Source organism: Rhinichthys klamathensis, unplaced genomic scaffold, assembly GCF_029890125.1.
Source record: "Rhinichthys klamathensis goyatoka isolate OS25496 unplaced genomic scaffold, OSU_Roscu_1.1 h1tg000329l_1, whole genome shotgun sequence".
Taxonomy (NCBI): Eukaryota; Metazoa; Chordata; class Actinopteri; order Cypriniformes; family Leuciscidae; genus Rhinichthys; species Rhinichthys klamathensis.
Window position 1 is genome coordinate 2,619,671 of NW_026606844.1, and position 20,733 is coordinate 2,640,403.

At 40.3% G+C, this 20,733-nt stretch overlaps 1 protein-coding gene across 1 annotated transcript in view; it reads left to right on the forward strand.

Moving 5' to 3' along the window:
- The window catches only part of nf1a (neurofibromin 1a), an 89,435-nt gene that overhangs the window by 42,212 nt on the left and 26,490 nt on the right, over positions 1 to 20,733 (forward strand). The gene's annotated exons all lie outside the window — the stretch shown is intronic.

Below are 20,733 nucleotides of genomic sequence, written 5' to 3' on the forward strand. Positions count from 1 at the left end.
GTTGTAACTTTTGAGTTGGGCATTCTGTTTCACTCCTCCTGTATTCTCCTGTATCCTGTTTGTCATGTTTGTTCTCTTTCTTTAAGGATTACACAAGTCATATGTGCATATTTGAATATTTGAAGAGTCAAACAGTCTTTAAAAAGCTTTCCATAAGTACACAGAATAGCAGGAAAGCAACTTTTATTATTTGTTTATTGACGTGTCACTCTGTAGTATGTCATTATATGACATTATATACATTGTTATAAATGACACATACATGTACCTCTTAATAATTACATATACACCCATTCTTAACCATTCTGAATGTTCAAGGTCATTTAAAAGTGCCAACAAAAGTGTTTATTCTTCATTTGAATTCTTTATATAATCATACATGTGTTTCTAGATTTTTTATAGTGTGCAAGTATTTATCAGAGCAGTAATTATCTGCCAAACATCTAGGTTTTAGCTGTTTAACAAACATCGGTAATTTCAACTCCTGGTGTTGATTATCAGGACTGGTGGAAGAGATTAAGAACTGCAGTGTAGGTGACAATGTAGATTAGAAGCCCAGGCAGTCCCACACTCCCCATAGGTGAAAGAAATGCTGCAATATAAGTGCTGGGTTTTGTGGCAGTACTTGAGCTGTTGATTGTGGCGTTGGTTGGGGCCTTGGTTGGGGCCTTGGTTGTGCCGTTGGTTGAGCCGTTGTTTGAGACGTTGGTCGAGCCGTTGGTCGAGCCGTTAGTCGAGCCGTTGTTTGAGACATTGGTTGAGCCGTTGTTTGAGACGTTGATTGTGCCGTTGTTTGAGACATTGGTCGAGCCGTTGTTTGAGACGTTGGTCGAGCCGTTGTTTGAGCCGTTGGTCGAGCCGTTGTTTGAGCCGTTGGTCGAGCCGTTGGTCGAGCCGTTGGTCGAGCCGTTAGTCGAGCCGTTGTTTGAGACATTGGTTGAGCCGTTGTTTGAGACATTGGTCGAGCCGTTGTTTGAGACATTGGTCGAGCCGTTGTTTGAGACGTTGGTCGAGCCGTTGTTTGAGCCGTTGTTTGAGCCGTTGATTGTGCCGTTGTTTGAGACGTTGGTCGAGCCGTTGTTTGAGCCGTTGTTTGAGACGTTGGTCGAGCCGTTGTTTGAGACGTTGGTCGAGCCGTTGTTTGAGACGTTGATTGTGCCGTTGTTTGAGACGTTGGTCGAGCCGTTGATTGTGCCGTTGTTTGAGACGTTGGTCGAGCCGTTGTTTGAGACGTTGATTGTGCCGTTGTTTGAGACATTGGTCGAGCCGTTGTTTGAGACGTTGATTGTGCCGTTGTTTGAGACGTTGGTCGAGCCGTTGTTTGAGACGTTGGTTGAGCCGTTGTTTGAGACGTTGGTTGAGCAGTTGTTTGAGACATTGGTCGAGCCGTTGTTTGAGCCGTTGATTGTGCCGTTGTTTGAGACGTTGGTCGAGCCGTTGTTTGAGACGTTGGTTGAGCCGTTGTTTGAGACATTGGTTGAGCCGTTGTTTGAGACGTTGGTTGAGTTGATGTCTGTGCAGTAGATTTTGTTGTCAGCATTGGTAAGACCATAGCTTGTAATCATAACAGCCACTAGCAGTAGTAGAATTTGAATTTTGGAAGCCATATTCAGCGCTCTCACTGATGCCGGGAAAAATGGGGAAAACAACAAAATAAAATTATAATTTATATGATTTTTAAATGTTTTATTCTAAATAGTAATATTTAATAACTAAGACACATCCAAATGTAGCCAATATTACTGGATTTGATACCATCACCTTGAAAATATAACTTGTTTATATAAAATAGTTTTACCGTTTGTCATGGATGATTGTTCTTTGTGTCTTTCAGTTCTCTAGAAGGATGTTGGTGTGAATGCCAGAGTGAAATGATGCCCTTTATTTGAGCTCTTAACCAACACTCCTGCAAGAGGCGGAGGTGTGTTATTATTGGAGGATAGATGCAATTTGTTTGTTTTAGTTTTTTTTGTCAAACTTTTCCACTTAAAGGGATAGTTCATCCAAACTACTTCTTGGACTTCTTTCTTCTGTAGAAAACAAAAGAGGATATTTTGAATAACACTGTTGTCCAAACAACGTTGGACCCCATTGACTTTTAAAATTGAGATATGAGACTTTTTTTCAAAATCTCTTGCTTTTGGATCATAGAAGGCTTGCAGGTTTGAAATGACATGAGGGTGAGTAAATTAGAGTTTTTCTTTTTCTTTGAACTGTCCCTAGGGCTGTGACGATAACCGTATTACCACAGTAATGAGATGCCTACCGCAGTGTTGAGGCCATCACCGTCATAACCGCACTTTACATTTTTAATTTTTTTTTTATACATATGTTCAATTAAATGCACAAACAGGCATAAAAGACAAAAACAACGTAAACAGTTGGAGTTAGATTTTAATTGCAAGTGCTTGGCGATACTTATCTTACGTGGTATAGGCTATAAGTTAGTTAACGGCGCTAGCCGGATGATATTATTCAAACAGAACATTGGTGACGACTTTCTCGCAGAGCTGTCAAAAGAAGAGAAAGCTACAGAAAGAACAAGCTGAGTTCAAACATGCACCAACATTGCTTAGTTCTGGTGAGTTGAGCTAAACTTCGATTCCTATTTCTTAAGACATTGCTTTTCGGGTAACAGTCCGTGGATATAAACGGACTCGTCCAAACGCAACCTGTTGAAACTTTAAATTTTTTATTGTACAAAAAATGGGTTACAAACGATGACAAAAACTGTTCCGTAATTCGTATTAAACTTTAAAAGATATCGAAAAAACAAAGTTATAGAAATAAATATTTCATGTTATTTTTGTTAATTTATTAGCCTATGTTAATAATTAGAATGTTTCAAAGCAAAAACGAAACTAAATGGCCTGCATCATCCCGTAAATAACTGGGCAAAACTTATGGATACTAGGGATGGGCAAAAATAAATATTCGATGATCGCTGGGAATTATTAGATTATTATTTGAAAATCGCACCTCTCCCTCACATGCTCACCGGTAAAACGGCGTTCGCTCAAACCCTGCTCCGACATTAAATTTCTCTGTACTATAGAAGCCATTAAAGAAAATGCGTTTAGTTTCATATTTATGTTTAAATAATATAATGTTATTTTTTTATTTAATCTTATTTTATGAAAAGTGAACAGCATGAATAAGATAGGATCATAAGATGCACTCTATATTGGGAGACAAATATTGGTTAACCCTCAAACCGCGTGATTTGTTGCTTCATCACCGCGGTAAGAAAAAATCCCATACCGTCACAGCCCTAACTGGGCCGCTTTCTGGTTGCATTCGCACCGCCATTAGGAACTCTGAAGTGACGTAAGCCGCGCTTGTTGTTGTGACTTTTATTTTGACCGCGCTGAGAACACTAGAGAATGAGCTCACAGCGCTCGCTTGGGGTGTGCAAAAAAATCGATTCACATTTGAGTCGTGATTCAATCTTTACCGATTCAGAATCGATTCATAGAAATCCAAAAATCGATTCATATATTTATTTTTTAATGGCGTGCAGGGGCGGAGTGGCAATCGGGTGAGTCGGGACTTTTACCGGTGGTCCGGTAGTGTTTCGAGGCTGTGAGGGCCGGTTTGATAAATAGTTACATTGCAAGTTCTTGCCGCCCGCTGGTCAAACTGTGAAGCCTCTCTGATCAACCCGTAAATAAATGCATCGATCCGCAGATCTTATGTTTGAGTTCTGTAGATCTGTAGACGTTTGTGTGCATTTTATTTTGTGATTTCACTGGAGTCTCCACAACGGCGATAGATTGTAGCGCGCATCCGAGTGAAGACTGCTCGAGTCACAGAGAACACTGTATCCATGACACATAGCAGCGGACACGAGCGCGCAGCTTGATTTCAAAAACAACAGATCTCTTATTTAATAGCGAACTAAATGAATGCTCTGCTAGTTAACTGGATATACCCACTAATTACGCCTATGAACGACTTCAGTGGATCTAACCCTAACCCTAAATCAATCTAACCATAGATGTTACCAGTAGCGGTGGCTTTTTTAAAATCTATTTAAAATAATTTCGCAAGGGTTCTATGATATTAGTATATATTTAGGAAGTTCAATGTGCCCAGTCGAGTTCACATTTCAACAGTCAACCTGGTAGCTGAAGTACTCCTTAAACCACATTTAGCGTAATTGTTTGTTTGATCTGACTACAGCACTTTAAAGCTAAATGTAAACGCTTTTTATTTAAGTTTTATTTTAAACTTGAATTAAATGTATTTGAAAGCTGGCCAAAGCTTGGCACTTTGCACTTTTTAGTTTCAAAAGTTTTTATTTTTTCATGAAGACATATAAAGTAATATCAAACTACATTTAATTTGTTGTGGTTTGGCATGCATTTGCACTCCGGTTCATCTCATATCTGGCGATGCATACGCATCTATAATATGGTTTGTTGAAAATAAATAAAATAGACAGACAGAGTTAGGTTGATGGATACGCATTCTGGCTTCCCCTAAGCTTTGTTCAATGCGAGTGCCTTATGCTCTATATGACAAAAGTCTTGCGCTTGAACGGACAAATTTACTGGAAAAATTGGCAACATACCTGTCTTGGCAAGTATCCTAGCAAACATAGCAGGTTATCTCTTAAGTAAACTTAAACAGTCGAGAAAGAACACATGTGTTCAGTATCACTGTACTGGATCCATGCATGTCTTAAAGTAACACTAACAACAGCCTAATTAATATTCCTGCTGTCTGTGTGTGTTTTTAATGTTAATCAAAAGACAAGGAAATCACTCACTGCTCTTGACTGAATAGCTCATATATATATATATATATATATATATACAGTGGTGTAAAAAAAGTGTTTGCCCCCTTCCTCATTTCCTGTTCCTTTGCATGTTTCATCAAACCAATTTAAACAATAGTCAAGGACAACACAAGTAAACACAAAATGCAATTTGTAAATGAAGGTGTTTATTATTAAAGGTGAAAAAAAATCCAAACCATCATGGCCCTGTGTGAAAAAGTGATTCCCCCCTAAACCTAATAACTGGTTGGGCCACCCTTAGCAGCAACAACTGCAACCAAGCGTTTGCGATAACGTGCAATGAGGCTTTTACAGCGTCCTGGAGGAATTTTGGCCCACTCATCTTTGCAGAATTGTCCTAATTCAGTTACATTAGAGGGTTTTCGAGCATGAACGGCCTTTTTAAGGTCATACCACAACATCTCAATAGGATTCAGGTCAGGACTTTGGCTAGGCCACTCCAAAGTCTTCATTTTGTTTTACTTCAGCCATTCGGTGGTGGACTTGCTGGTGTGTTTAGGATCATTGTCCTGCTGCAGAACCCAAGTTCGTTTCAGCTTGAGTACACGAACAGATGGTCGGACATTCTCCTTCAAGATCTCTTGGTTGACAGCAGAATTCATAGTGCCTTTTATCACGGCAAGTCTTCCAGGTCCTGAAGCAGCAAAACAGCCCCAGACCATCACACTACCACCACCATATTTCACTGTTGGTATAATGTTCTTTTTATGAAATGCAGTGTTCCTTCTACGCCAGATATACTTGGACACACACCTTCCAAAGAGTTCCACTTTTGTCTCATCGGTCCACAGAATGTTGTCCCAAAAGTCTTGGGGATCATCAAGATGTGTTGTGGAGAAATTGAGACGAGCTTTGATGTTCTTTTTGCTCAGCAGTGGTTTTCTCCTTGGAACTCTGCCATGCAGGCCATTTTTGCCCAGTCTTTTCCTGATGGTGGAGGCATGAACGCTGACCTTAATTGAGGCAAGTGAGGCCTGCAGTTCTTTGGACGTTGTTGTGGGGTCATTTGTGACTTCTTGGATGAGTCGTCGCTGCGCTCTTGGGGTAATTTTGGGCGGCCGGCCACTCCTGGGAAGGTTCACCACTGTTCCATGTCTTCGCCATTTGTGGATAATGGCTCTCACTGTGGTTCGCTGGATTCACAAAGCTTTGGAAATGGCTTTATAACCCTTTCCAGACTGATAGATCTCAATTACTTTCTTTCTCAATTGTTCCTGAATTTCTTTGTGTCTCGGCATGATGTGTAGCTTTTAAGGATCTTCTGGTGGACCTTACTGTGTCAAGCAGCTCCTATTTAAGTGATGCCTTGATTGTGAACAGGTGTGGCAATAATCAGGCCTGGTTGTGGCTAGAGAAATTGAACTCAGGTGTGGACAACCACAGTTATAGTATGTTTTAACAAGGGGGGCAATCACTTTTTCACACAGGGCCATGATGGTTTGGATTTTTTTTCACCTTTAATAATAAACACCTTCATTTACAAATTGCATTTTGTGTTTACTTGTGTTGTCCTTGACTATTGTTTAAATTGGTTTGATGTTCCGAAACACTTAAGTGTGACAAACATGCAAAGGAGCAGGAAATGAGGAAGGGGGCAAACACTTTTTCACACCACTGTATAATAGAGGATAATATCATGAAGACATCAGTTCATGTAGATATTTGTAGACCCATATTGTTCAAAAGCACCTTAACATTAAATGGTTCACTAGTGAACAAGCCAAAGGAGACAAGTAACTCGATGAGGAAGATCCAAGACTCAGCTGGGTAGTCCCCTCTTTCTTGACTGGTACATATTTAAACAAACTGTTGAGAAAACATTTAAACTTGTGTCACCAAATACATCAAGGAAATTGACTTTTTAAAGCAAGCTCGGCTGTATTTTCGAAGAGTGCTGGTGCCGGCTGTTTTCAGCACCAGCTTTGTGCATCCCCCCCCCCCCTGTTTTTGCTGTAAGCAGAAGGAAACCCCTCTGTATGGAGTGCTGGCATTCATTTGATCAGTTTACCATCCTGTGCAGGAGTGCAAAATGGCTGGCCAAGTGTGATGGGTGTGAACTCAAATTCATTAAATGATACAGTTACCGGTACTTTTTATTTTAATAAAGTGTTATTAAATGTTGAAATTAAATTAACTAAGAGTAATAAATGCTTTAGAAGTATTTTTCATTGTCAGTTTGTTAACTAATGAAGCCTTATTGTAAAGTGTGACTGAACAAAAAAAATCAGAACAATCAATCAATGGGCATGTTGTAGTTCAGATTTAAATATAAAAATGTTTAAGTTTGAAAATAAATATCCTTAAATCTTTAAGTCTTTAAGCATTTGGTGCCGTGATGAACACCATATAGCGATTAGCGAATACACAAATTTGAATGGCTGTTTGAAACATTTAAATACTGAAGTAGTGCAGCTGCTTTGTTTACGGGTTACCCCAGTCTATGGGGTTACCGGGGAAACCGCTGCATTTCTGCTGTTCCATAAGCGCCACCTGCCGTTGGAGAGTGAATGTGCATTTCCATTCAGCGCATCTCCTTCACTTATTCCGCCATGCGCTTCCCTTGTGTGTTGGGCTTGTTTACATCAGTACATGTGCCTCTTTGACGCTGCATACAGCGATGTTGTGCATTTTAAACGGTTTATGGGTAAAGTATTCTTAAAATGCACTATAAATAAATAATTCGCAATAAATCATTTGTAATAAACACTATGTAACTTTTCAACCTTCATAATATATTTCCAAGACCCTTGTGATGGTACATCGACTTACAATAGGTTAAATGACACGTCTGCCATAGCCTGACGTGGTCTGTATCGCTTTTACTCGCACTATGTAACTTCGGGTTTCGGGTAGTAACCCGAGCACAAAAAGAACTACAAAACTCGACTGCTTTACGGCATACGTCACTTCCCCCACCACTTCCTCAAATTGTCTATGGCAATTGCAGACATCCCAAGTCTATAGCGTCTCCCTGATGCCCGCAAATTAGTTCAAATCTGCCGGAATCTAGAGCACGCATGCGAGACAGAACATACTGCGCGCATAACATACATAGTGCGAGCACGGCAGAGAGGGAGAGAGCGAGAGACCTTGCGAGTGTGCCTCACGAAAGCTTGTCAACCCGCCACCCCCCCGTCAACAATCCAGTCACCAAGATATACCTCCCTGAAATGGCTTCTTGCAGGTTGGGATGTCTGCCATTGTTGATTCCAAAGCCGGTGCTGGATAAACAGCGAGCGTGCGCGTGCGACAGTAGGCTGCGGTAGGCTAAATTATTTACGACAGCGGTAATGGACAATTCCGCTTCCAACCTGTAGGGCGACCGCTGAGGAAAAGTTCCTTGGTGTTGCTTTAAGAAAACACTAATTTTACCTGGTCAGAAACAGCTCTGTTTTCAGCACGCCGTTTCAGTGCATATGCCTTTAAATGATAATGAGCTTCGCTCACTCCGCCCCTCTGTTCTGCGGGCGTTTTGATACAACGCACGTGGAGTGTTGCCTTGACAACAGTTGAGGTATTATTTTGGAGAAAGAATGGCAGCGGGAGTCTCTGAGGACACATCTGTGCAATCGTATCAGTTTGAACCGGAGTCGGACCGGAACAAGATGACAGCCGCAAAGAAGTTCGACAATTAAGGCTCGAACAGGACGTTTCTGAATGGTTGGTTAACTTAATGTCACTTTGATCTATCTTTGTATGCACTGGCAGGGTAGTAGTGAGATACGAACGCTATGTGTTTACTTATGTATACGTTAGTTCATTTACAGATTGATGTTACAACTAATGGTCATGAAAAACTTTTTTTCGCGATTTGCAAAAAATTAATATAAAGGTTAAAGCTGCAGTCCGTAGCTTTTCCTCTTTGTCGCCATCTCTCTGTTCGAAATCTGTAACTGCAGTGATTCGCGGAATTATCATCTTTACGTGGGTTGTAAATCGGCATGAAACAGCGAGGATGAACACAGTGTTTTGAGGCGAGTGGAGCTGTCAGTCAGTCACAGATTCACTTTTTGAAAGTTTGACCAACATAAGAATTTTCATAAGAAAATGTCTTCTGAACAAGTAAGTAACATCCATTTTTGTTCTGACCAACTAAGGGGGAAAAAGCATTCGACATGATAAGCTTCGTTAGATTTAATCAACGCGATTTACAGCAACCGTGCAAATTATAGCCTACTTTGTTCTCAAATTGTTCATGTTAACAACATCAGCATTGCGTGACTAATGTTAAATTTAATGTGTTTTATGGTTACCTGTGTAGTTCAGAATTCATATTCTCCATAATAGCAAAACGAGAAAGGCACAACAAAGGAAACTCCATTACTGTGTGAATTAAGAAAACGTACTGTTACACGATTGAACTATTGAAATGTCTTACTTGTTCAGCAGAAAAAAGCCGTCTCTTCTTCCGTTTTGAACCCCTTCAAAACACGGAGTTCACGCACTTTTCAAAAGCCCCGCCGATGTTTAAATCCTTGTGTTCGCATGAGACGGTTTCTTTCTCTTTCTCTAGCCACCTTAAATCCGAAGTACGAAGTCTTTTGGGTTTTATAACTGCTGAATCTCCAGTTGACACTGATGATTGTTGTTTGGATCTTTCTGGATGCCATAAGTTTAATTATGTAAAGTGCTGCGAGAAAAGCCTATACATCTAAACATCTCGTCACGCGCAGTATAGCCGGCTAGCCGAAACTCCTTTATGTGTACGGGTGTGACGTAATGACGCAAAGACATGCTTGAATTTCCCGCGGAAACCCACCAGTACCACTGGAATTAAAATCATTATTACAAGCTAACCGTTTTGAATCTAGCTATGGCAAGCAGATAGTTTTGACCACTGGCAGAATAAGTTTTTTTTAATATAATTATTTTGGATTATTTTTAACTTAAAAAAGCTACGGACTGCAGCTTTAATACAACTTTACACTTACTTCTTCTGGAGGTGCAGGTGGAACATAAATAGTTGCCACCGATTCTTTTTTCAGGAGCAGCTTCTTAGCAAAATCAGCTCATACTGACCCTCGTTTATAAGCAGTCTGGTGAGAAATGATTCGCGCAAACATGAAAGCATTGACGTTGATCGTGGGGAATATTACCTTCGAAAACAAAACTCAGCCACTGTGTCTTCAGCGGTTCGGATTTAGGAACATCAAAATGACTGTGTTCGTTATTACACCCAAGAACAGAACACCACAGTCGCTTAGACGCAATTCTGCTCCAGCGTATCAACAATGACGGACTATGATGACCGCTCGCTCAGGGCGGGTCTGTGTTGAAACGCTGCTGTCAATCAACAATCGTGGGAGGGGCGTCCGTTTTATTGACGTCACAAAAACGAACAGCTCAATTTGAGGCAGGGGAAAACATATAAGGAGATTAAAACAAAAACACTGGATGGATTTTTATCATTATATGATGGTTTTATGATGGTTGTGTACAGGCACTGCCAACACACATTTCAGTACAATCAACTTGTAAAAGTGCATGTACCATTATATGACCCCTTTAATATAATTTAAACGGATGAGTTGTAAAAAAATTCACAGTTGTCATGAAGGGCAAAATAAGCTATAAAGACCAAAACCACTTTTTGCTCCAGGTGTAAATGAAACAGGCAAGGCAGGCATGTGTACAGTATCAGTGTACTGGATCCGTGCATTATATCTTAGTGACGGCAAGATAATATTAATGCTGTCTGTGTTTTTAATGTTAATCAAACAACAAAAGACAAGGAAATCACTCACTGCTTTAGATTGAATAGCTTTTGGAACTTTAATAAGGATTAAAGGCAGGGTAGGTAAAAATCCCCAAAAATACTTTTTTCCAATTTTGTTTAAACTGTCTTTATATATCAATGCATAATTAAAATGCAAGTAATCTGGAAAAGAAATTATAAAAATCGAGTGTCTGTCGTCCTCTCAGGACTGCAATAAACACAGCTCATTATTCCATTCGGGACGAAAGAAAATATTGGCTGGGGCGACTGTCACTCTCCCTCGCTACCATGGATACCACCTCTGCTGATACAGGAGCAGCCCAAATGTGCGCACCCGTTTGAAGAGCCACGGAAGCTAGTAATAACAATTATGGCAGAGAAAGAACAGTCAAAATTCTCAGTACCTGCATATACAGGCAGCGAAGTCAAACAAGTTAAAAAAAAGGAAGACAGTATTTGAAAAGGCTATGAACAAAAAGTCTTTGGATAAATCAAGAAATCATACTAGAGTCAATATCGGCGTGGCTTTCCAGCGGTTGCGACAACTGAGGGATCTCAAGGGGCTGAAAAGTGACTCCATGATGGCATTATTTCTGCTGGACAGGTAATCTCGCTATTTTCATTTTGATGGCTTTTATTTTTTCATGAAGCATGTATCACTAGCACACGTAGCTACCTAATATAGCTACCTAACGTTACGTAGCATAACTAACGTTACACTGGCTAAAGCTATGACAGTGTAACTTTGGTGTCGACTGTTATAACGTTACTGTTAGTGAGCCAGGGTTGAGACGATAAATAATCAATAGGCCTATCTGCAGTTGAAAGCTGTTTTTTTTTATTTCGCCAAATCTAACTTTAGGTTAAAAAGTTTAGGGGATCTATTTTTATACCTAGCTTTACCCTCTGCCAAAACTTTGTTCCTATGTTCACCGTGAACTCTACCTGCTCCGTTTTTTCACGTTTGGTTTGTTATTTGCTCTACATATGTTTACCTGTGACTTTATGTTGTATCTGTATGTGTTATACAATATATGGTGTGTGTGTGTGTTATATTATCTGGTGTCTGCAATGCAGTTGTGAGAAGGTGTTTGAGTGTATGTTACTCGGTTTATCTGTAAACAATACATCAGAGCCAACAGTGCTTTCATCGTGGAAGCTCTTACATGCAAAACACCTGTCTATGTTATGAATCTTACAAATTCACCTTCATCACAGTGTAACTGATAGTAACGGCAAACGTGTATCAATGAAGCTATTTATAGCTTTGCCTTATATTGAGTTTGATTCGGTTATGAGCTAGTAAAATATTTTAAACTTTACCAGTATCGATATGCGAGCTTGATAGTGTGTACTAACAGCCGTGTTAATTGTTTATATTCATACTGATAAAATTAGTTATTTTATTACTTGTGATTCTGACATGTCACTACAGGCACTGCGCTCCTCTCTGCTCGGTGCTGGTAAACGCGTCCGACTCTTCCAGCTGAGCGAACAGCTGGGATCGCGCGTTCATGTGTTTTGGGGGCGTGGCTTTGGAAGGAGCCGAGAAGGGAGGGCGTGGGAGTTAATGGAATAATGAGCTGTGTTTATTGCAGTCCTGAGAGGACTACAGACACTCGATTTTTATAATTTCTTTTCCAGATTACTTACATTTTAATTATGCATTGATATATAAAGACAGTTTAAACAAATTTGGAAAAAAGTATTTTGGGGGATTTCTACCTACCCTGCCTTTTAATCTTTAATATACAGTCAAATATGCAATGTTATTTTACAATTTCTGTACCTGAAAACTAATGTTAGACTTACCTGAAAAACCTGAAAAGCATTGTTTTATTTGTATCTTTGCTCTATTGTATTTACTGTTGCTTGTAGTTAGATTATTTACTCTTATTTTCCTCATTTTTATTTGACAGTAGTCCTTTTTCCCTGAACATAGCACATACCGAACCGTACCGAAACCGTGACCCTCAAACCATAATACAAACCGCGAGTCATTTGAACTGTTGCACCCCTAATTTATATGTATATGTATATATATATTTGTGCGTGTGTAATATACTGTATATCTCCATTTAGTTTAACCCTCTCTTGACGTGGACTGTCAGCTCTGCTTTGCTGTATGTTTACGCATTTGTCATTTTCCAGTCCTGGTGCATGGCCTGTTGACTTATGTAATTGCAGTAAAACACTGGGTTTTCCGATTTTATTTTTATTTCAACAGTTAAAGGCAGCATGTCTGTACTCCATAGAACATATCAGTTGTAGTTGTAGTACACTTTACACAGTGTTGTAGTTTGATACATAATATAAACAATGAAATGCACAAATATCTGTCAATGCTCAAGCATAACACTGGAAAGAGCAATCAATTTTCCACATCAAGAAACTGCTACTTGTAGTGTACTTCTATATGTCTAGATGTCGATATGTGTAACCATACAGTACTCAGTCACATTATGTAGAAGGTTGTACGTTTATTGGAAGCAGGCAGAGATTGCATACGTTGAAGAATGCTTAAAAGTAGCCAGAACAATGTGAAAATGTAAACCTAAGTGAGTCTCTCTTTTTGCATTTTTTGTGGATTTTTTTCCCCCCCAGACTCAAGTCAGCTGGTCTAGTTCAAGAGATTGTTATGCTGAATCACAAAGCACTCGGGATGACAACTGTACATAAAAGGCTCAAAATGGTGGTTTCAAAGCTGCATATGTGGATTTGATGCCTTGTGCTGCAAGATCTGCCTGGAAGGACCTTCTTGGTGCTACGTGTTCGGATTGTTGTGCTTGACTGTGTGGACAGGCTATGTGGAGTTGAAGTGAGAAATCCCCCACCCATGATCAGCACCTGCACGCCCGCCCCAGAGGTATTAACAGGGCTTGGATTGTGAAAATTGGATTGTGGATTGTTCAACTGGGCTGATTTGGACAGGGAACCAGAAGTAACTGCCTGCATTGGAGCTCGGTGGATAGGATAACGAGCGTCGGCACCCAGTGGCGGCTCTGTGAATACGGCTGAGTGCCAGGTTCTCCTAGTGACCAGGTGTACCTCTCCACATCTGGGCCTGGTGTAGCAGGGGCAGCCCAAGACTTTCGCAGGGGTTTGTTGCATCCAAGTCAGCAAATGGTTTATATTTTCCTCATCCTCACAAGCCCAAGGATTGTCTCCAAGTGTGAGGAGCTGCAGTCCGTTCAGTCTATTGAAGACACCTTCACTTAATGAAGTAAAACGATTAGCATGCAGGTAGAATCTCGACAGCCTGGGAAGGCGATCCAGTGAGCCAGGTAGGATCTGCAGCAAGTAGTTGTGAGAGAGGTCCACAATCTCCAAATTGTAGGGCATGTTTGTCGGAACAGTCCAGAATTTGTTGTGACTAAAATTGAGAGCTTGGAGATTGGACAACGTATTGTTAATTAAGACCACACGTTCCAGCAAGTTGTGTGACAAGTCTAGATTCTGAAGGTTCCAGTGGTAGGCCGTATCATTCTTCACCAATTGACGGATGTAGTTTCCAGATGCACGTAAATCCCAAAGAGCTCTCGGCAGACCTAAAGGAAGGTGGTGGAGATGGTTATAGGAGATGTCCAAAGTTCTTAAGTGGTCAAAATGGTTGAGGAGCCCATCGAGATCTTGGAGCTGGTTATGAGACAAGTTGAGGAAATGAATGTTGTGCTGCAGGCTCTCAGGAAGTATACCCAACTCTCGGGCAGAGCAGTCCACCACTCTATGGCCTCTGCTACAGCTGCACATTGGTGGGCAAATGGCCAGCACACGCACCCCAAACAGGAGGACGAGCAATAGATTAGCCAGCATGGAGGCAAGTGTGATGTGGGCTGTCCTGTAAAAAGACAAAGAAAAATTTATCACAAACGTTGTTCTTTAGGTTTTGCTTTTTTTTTTTTAAAGTTAAATGTAAGTATACAAGCTAACTAAATATACCAAAGCTTTATTATAGATATTAGTGGAAGGGTGGAGTCCTGGTCCTAGTGGGGTATCCCAGTAGAAGTTGGAACTACAAGTATGATTATCATGTACCATGTTGCAGCTTATCATTGTTTATTCTTTACAGACCATATCAAATTAAAATTCTAATGGTGAGAACCTATAGCCATTACAGGTGTGGAGCAATCATTTGATCTCATTGGGAGAACATGTCCACACTTGCCCCCCACTATTGCAAGACATACCTATTACACCTTATTTTTGGAAAATAAGCAGCACTTTTCAAATAATCACTGCTTAATGTGTCACTTTACTTGTAAAATCACTCCAACAATCCTGATTCACCAGGTATAACACATTAGCAAAGTACGAACGTCATGCCACAAAGACAATTTCATTTATTGAGCATTCTCTATCCATTGCACTGTTGACAACAGGTTTCACTGTTACAACTCATACAGAGCCGCTCAGTTCTCTCTCGCTGTGCTAATAGGTTGAGCCTCTGCCAGGAGCTACCCTGCCATGCTGCAGCAGTGAGATGTTAGCATTTAGCCTTGGTAGCAATGCCTGCATCTTGAATCCCCCTCACCCCCTCATTTGTGGGGCATTTAGGGACATCGTTGCACAGTACCTCTGCGCGTGTGCACATAGTCATGCCATGCTCGGTTCTAGAAAGTTGCACGTTCTGGGTTGCCAAATCATCAGTATGCAGAATATTGTGGTGATATTAAAGCCCAAATCATTTGCATTACCTCAGTAAATCCATTAGAGCAAGTTGATTGTTTGCAACTGTCTAAAGACTTAATGTTACCCTTAATAAAAAGAGATTGTGTACATGCTAGAAATTGTTATGGGGGAAAAGTATCTAGTACTCTAATAGAGGTGTCCCTGTTTTTTGAATAACAATGCTCTACTGCAGTCTCGCTCTGACCTACCTTCACTGTGCACTTTGCGATTGATCATGTATGTTAAACTGAATTGCACGAGTTAAACGCTCCTTATGCTTGCCTTTCATGTCATATATCGCTTACCTGATTCTTTCCATTACTTTGTGTACATGTCGTTGTCTGTTCTGATCTCTCTTCCTGTTCCCCCTTTTCTAGAGCAGTAGAAGGTGATTTGGATTGCTTCGGTTTTGTTTTCCCGGTCTTATATGACAGCAGGGTCCACGTTTCGTCTTCACTGTCTCGCACTCATGTCCGTTTTTGTGCTCGCTCCACCTGTTCTACCCACCCCCTTCCTTTTTTCTCTCATTGACAACTGCAAGTTACTTTGGTTTAGAGCCTCTCTTAGCCGTTTCCTTGCCTTTCCGCTCTTCCAGGCATGGTCATGCAGTGTATTTGCACCCTTGGATAGCCTCTGCTGCTGCTGGCTGCCTGCTTACAGAACTTGTTTCAGGGCTTACTGTCAGAGGAGGATAGAGAGAGAGAAAGGAGGGACCAAGGGAGGGAGATTGAAGAATCATCGGATGGTGGGGAGGGGGAGGCGGAGGGGGAGGGGGCAAAATGCAGCACAGAGTCTACCCATACTGCTGCTGATGAGGTGGGGGGGAGGGATGCTGACTTTAGTGTTTTATATTCCGGATCTGCACACTCCACCAAATCATCTTCCTGATTTCTCTCTCTCTCACACGCTCTCATGGCACGGCCTTTGTATGTACCATGTTTAGATATCCTATTACTCACACAGCAGCTTTGATAAATGAACCGCTGCTCTATTGCAATATTACTGTACAGTGCTGAATTATTCTGTGTGACGCAGCTAAATGCAGAAGACAGACTGATGTGGCTTAATGTCCCTCTACGGCCTTGTCCTCATTTAGGTGACAGCAGTTTTTTTATGCTTTCTATATTGAGTTTTTTTTATTATTCAATTCCTAAGGGATTTCTGTATAGGTTTGTGAATTTACTCTCAGTATTTATGACTACTTTTAGGCCACATAAGTTATGATTTAAAATTTACTCTGTTAAAGCTTGTTAATGTACCCCTTCTAGTTTAGTTAATTTAGGTACAGAGGTTTAAATCATTTGTTTGGCAGCATGTATTAATGTTTTGATTCTTTGAACTCATTTTTTAAATATACAAATGGATGGATGATGATCTGTGCTTCCATCTGTTTCCCCCTAGTGTTCTGAATGTGCATGTGCAACTTTTGAGAGCACCAATGAGGTATGAATGTACTCATGGAGTGAAACAGCATAGCAAATGTGTGAAAACCTGCATAGCAGCAGAGTAAGGTTTTGAGCTATTGAACAAAAAAAAGTGAAGAAAAAAGATAATCTTAACCCTCACAAAAAGTACTATGGCGTTACAATGGTATGGTGTCCCAATTGGATATAATATTAATAATAATAATCTTATTTATTATTATTATTATTATGCTGTTGTTTTCATGCCTCAAGCAAGTAGTTTAAAGCTATTGGCTCATGTAACCACTGAAGTCTGGGGGAATCCCACCGGATGAAGAGAGTTTGAAAATAAATCAAAAGGCAGAAAATAGTCTTGTAGTTGGTTTCCCAATTTAAATCCGCTGTGACATTTCCTCTCACTTCTGCTGCAGGTGGTGCACAGGCCCTGCATTCAGCGCTCTGCAGAAGACACACAGTATGCTACTTGTACTAACTTCCTACCTTGCGCAATAGTAGTACTTCAGTAGTGCTTATCCCTAGGTAGAGTTTGTTAGTGTTGGAAACCGAGAACCGGTTATGGAATGATTTTCATGGTGTTCAGTAAAAGATTCTTGAATTGCTTCATTTGTCTCTTGGTGTAGACAGAACACTATTTTAATATATTCTGACAGTGTTTAGACAGCATCTAGTGGAGTTTGTGAATTTTTAATTCCTGGTCCTAATCTTCATATTTTATTTGTGTGATTAAAGCAACTTTGTTTGCCTCATGCAGGCAAACCTAATATTTGTACTCTAATTAAAGAAATTGATTATCAAACAGGCACTTGTATTCTCTGATGCTAATTATGATTCTATAATCATGATAATCATGATTAATTAGCGTTAGAGATTAGATGAACTGTGCAATAATGTTACAATAAAGTTCTTTCTCATTTTAATAAAGTTGGTTATTTAAATATTTTAAATACTGACATTTACTTTTTTTTGTTTTACAGCTGAAGGAAAGAAAGACACATGACCGTGTTGCAACACTTTTTATTTTGAGTGAGTGAGTGGTTTGAGTGAGCTGCTGTTGTAATGTTCTTCTGACAGTTTATCACGGTTAAAAGTGTCCCCAGTGGCTGTAGCAATGCGGTAGTTCATTTGAAAATTGGCTCCAGATTGTGGCTACATTCCCTCTTAAGTTTACACGTGTTTAACAGTGCATGCATGTAGGGCAGGCACAAAGATTGTACATGCTGTGGTTTTTGTACAAGCGAGCCATGCATTCTCATGAACACGAACCGTTTTATCTGTGGACTTGTACAGCCTTGACCAAGCCTTGAAACACCAAAACATGCCGATTTTAACTTTTCATGAGACTTTTTGTTATTGGTTAGAAGATTGTTGCTTTTCAAAGTGCTAAAATGACAAAGACCTAATGAAATCAGAATTGGGAGTTTGTGGCATTTAGTTATCTTCAAAGCAGCTTTATGCTTTGACTTTGGTTTACTTTCACTAACCTTTAGCAGATATACACTTTTATAATGTACAGGCTCTGTCTTGAAGTAGGAAATCATGTTTAGCGGTTGTATGATACTGATAACTAAAGCGTAATGGATAATAAAATAAATTGAGCAATTGAGCAAGCCTGTTGAGCAATTTCTCTTTAAGAGTCTTGAACAAGCAAAGTAGGTTGTAAATCCCTTGCAAGAAATGGTCTTTGCATATTTTGACTTTTAGAAAGCAGATATGAGTATGTTGGTTATCTTGTTTGTGTAGTTTTTAGCGGCAGAAGCAGAGAAGATTTTATGTTAAATGAGATTAGGGCAGTGGTGGAGCAGGTGGAACAATCCCCCCATCTGATGTTTGCAAAGGAGTTGCTTCTTCTGAAAGAGAATCAAGATCTATAGACACTAAAGGTGTTGGTTTAATTACAGTGTCCGTGCCAGAAGATAGAGATGGAGTGAGGTCATCAGTCTGCTTTGATATTTTGCTCTCCATCACAGGTTCTTGTGCACTTCTTGATGCAGATGTTTTGGTGTCCAAAGAATCCACGGATGCTTGACCTTCCTGGATTTCATTTTCCTCCTTCACAGTTGAGTCCTGAGCAACCGTTGGGTTCCCGTTGGGGGCTTGGACCTCATCTGGATTTTGTCTGCCAAATGTGCTTCCTTGCAGGATGTCCCCCATGAGAACTTCCTCACTCGTGTTCCTTCCGAGCGTCAGGTGTTTGGAGAGCTGTTGGGGGAGGTATCTGGAAATGGACACCTGGTTAAAGCCTTGTCTGTTGATTGTCTCGGACTCATCCATATTTGGCAGGTTTGGTTGAACGTCGCCATCCAGAAACGGTGAGGGTCCGGCCCATTCAGGATTTTCAAGCCTCTTTCTCTGCATTTTGCGCTTCTTTAACAAGATAAAGATGATTGCTATGAACATCAAAACAAAAGTGGTGCCGATCACAGCTGCCACAGCAGGAGCTGGGTTCGCTTTCCGGAAATCCTTTGATGGAGGGTAAATTCGCTTTGTGGTGGTTTTTTTAGTGATCGCCAATGTCTTTGTTGGCTTAATCATGGATGAAGTCTTAAGCTCAGGACCTTGCGTGCTTGTCCTCATGTCTGTGATGACTTCACTCTCTGTGGTTTCCAGACTATTGGTGCTTACAGTCTTGTTGAAATCTTTTGACGTTATTGCGGAAGTATGGGCATGAGTCAATGGGTTTGGTTGGTCTGTAGTCTCCATTGTGGGCTGGATTGTATGAAGGTCTCCATTTGTATTGTTATTGCTGCCCTTCACTACTGTTTTATTTGATTGCACGTCACCATAGTGTCCAGTGAAATCAGAAGTAGAAGGTGTTTCCTGAGTGGCTTGCAGTGTCTCCATAGCTCCAATGCTCGTTTTTTCCTTTGGCGAAACATCTGCCTTTGTGGCATTGGGTGGTTTAGTCGAGATATTCAATTCTTTAGCATTCTCTATTTGCAAAAGAGATGTAGAATGTGGTCTGCGGGAGCCTTCTGTCGGTTTTCGTATTTCCTTTTGTGGAGTTGTTACCTCTTCCTGTATTATTTGCCTTTCAGGTTGTGCTAGCGTAGTCAAGTTGTATTCGCCATCACGTATGTTCATGCTTTTACTCTGATTTGATGTCTCTGCGTCACTGTTGGGTGTCCTCAGCAGGATGGCTTGCTGCTCTGAGTGACTCTTTTGGTGCTGCGTCTGAGGACTTCTTGAAAGTGAAACCACGTTGTCTGTACCAGAATCAGTAGTGTGCTTAATATACCCTGATGCATTGTCTGCTGTGTTTGTTACCTCAATATTCTTATGGCTGGTTGTTAAATGGCCGTTTAGGCTCCATGGTAGAGAGAAGAGGAAGACAAGTGTGCAAAGATTAGTCCTCATGGTGTCCTTAGAAAACCTTGCCAAAAAGAGACATTTTTGCACATAAGACTCAACAGACCATTTTATCTCCTGAATTCTTATAAGCCACAAGCAATATGCTCAGATTAAAACTTTTATGCAAAGGTCAGCTTTATTCAGCTAAAAGACTGGAAAACTAGTTTTCTACTTATTATTTTGTGGTATCATGTAGATACTTTAAATGTAAAAAAAAAAAAAAGAATTACAAACTTGTGAAGTCAAGTAATATAATCAATGGTTTATGCTAGACAAAACAGCAGAATATGATCTTACCGAGGCATCCTCTGAAGCATTAGTTAAAGAGTGAAGTATGTTCTGATGAATACGGAACCGTCACTTCACTTGACAGGAAATGAAGCTGTGAAATGGCTGCATTTGTTTTTGCTAATAGCAGAGTTTTTTTGCATGAGGAAAGAATCTGTGGTGACAGTATGAAAAATCCAAGCACGTTTTTCTACTTAAACTCTCATAATAGGCCTTTCTTTAGGTATGTTTTGGAGCATTGCTGTCCTTTTTCTAAAAGGAATGGCTATTAATTATCTTCACAAATATCTATAAAAGTAAGAACTTTTTTGTAGAGCAGAAGTTATGTAAAAGGAAATGATCTCATGCCTTTTTTTTATTTTGGAAAGTTCCTTTCACTGAACACCCACCTTTCAACTACCAATAAGACTTACCAACATATTGGTAACTACCTTAGCAGTATCATTGTTACAGTGAGTTTTGTTCAGCAAGCAACACAAATTTCAAAA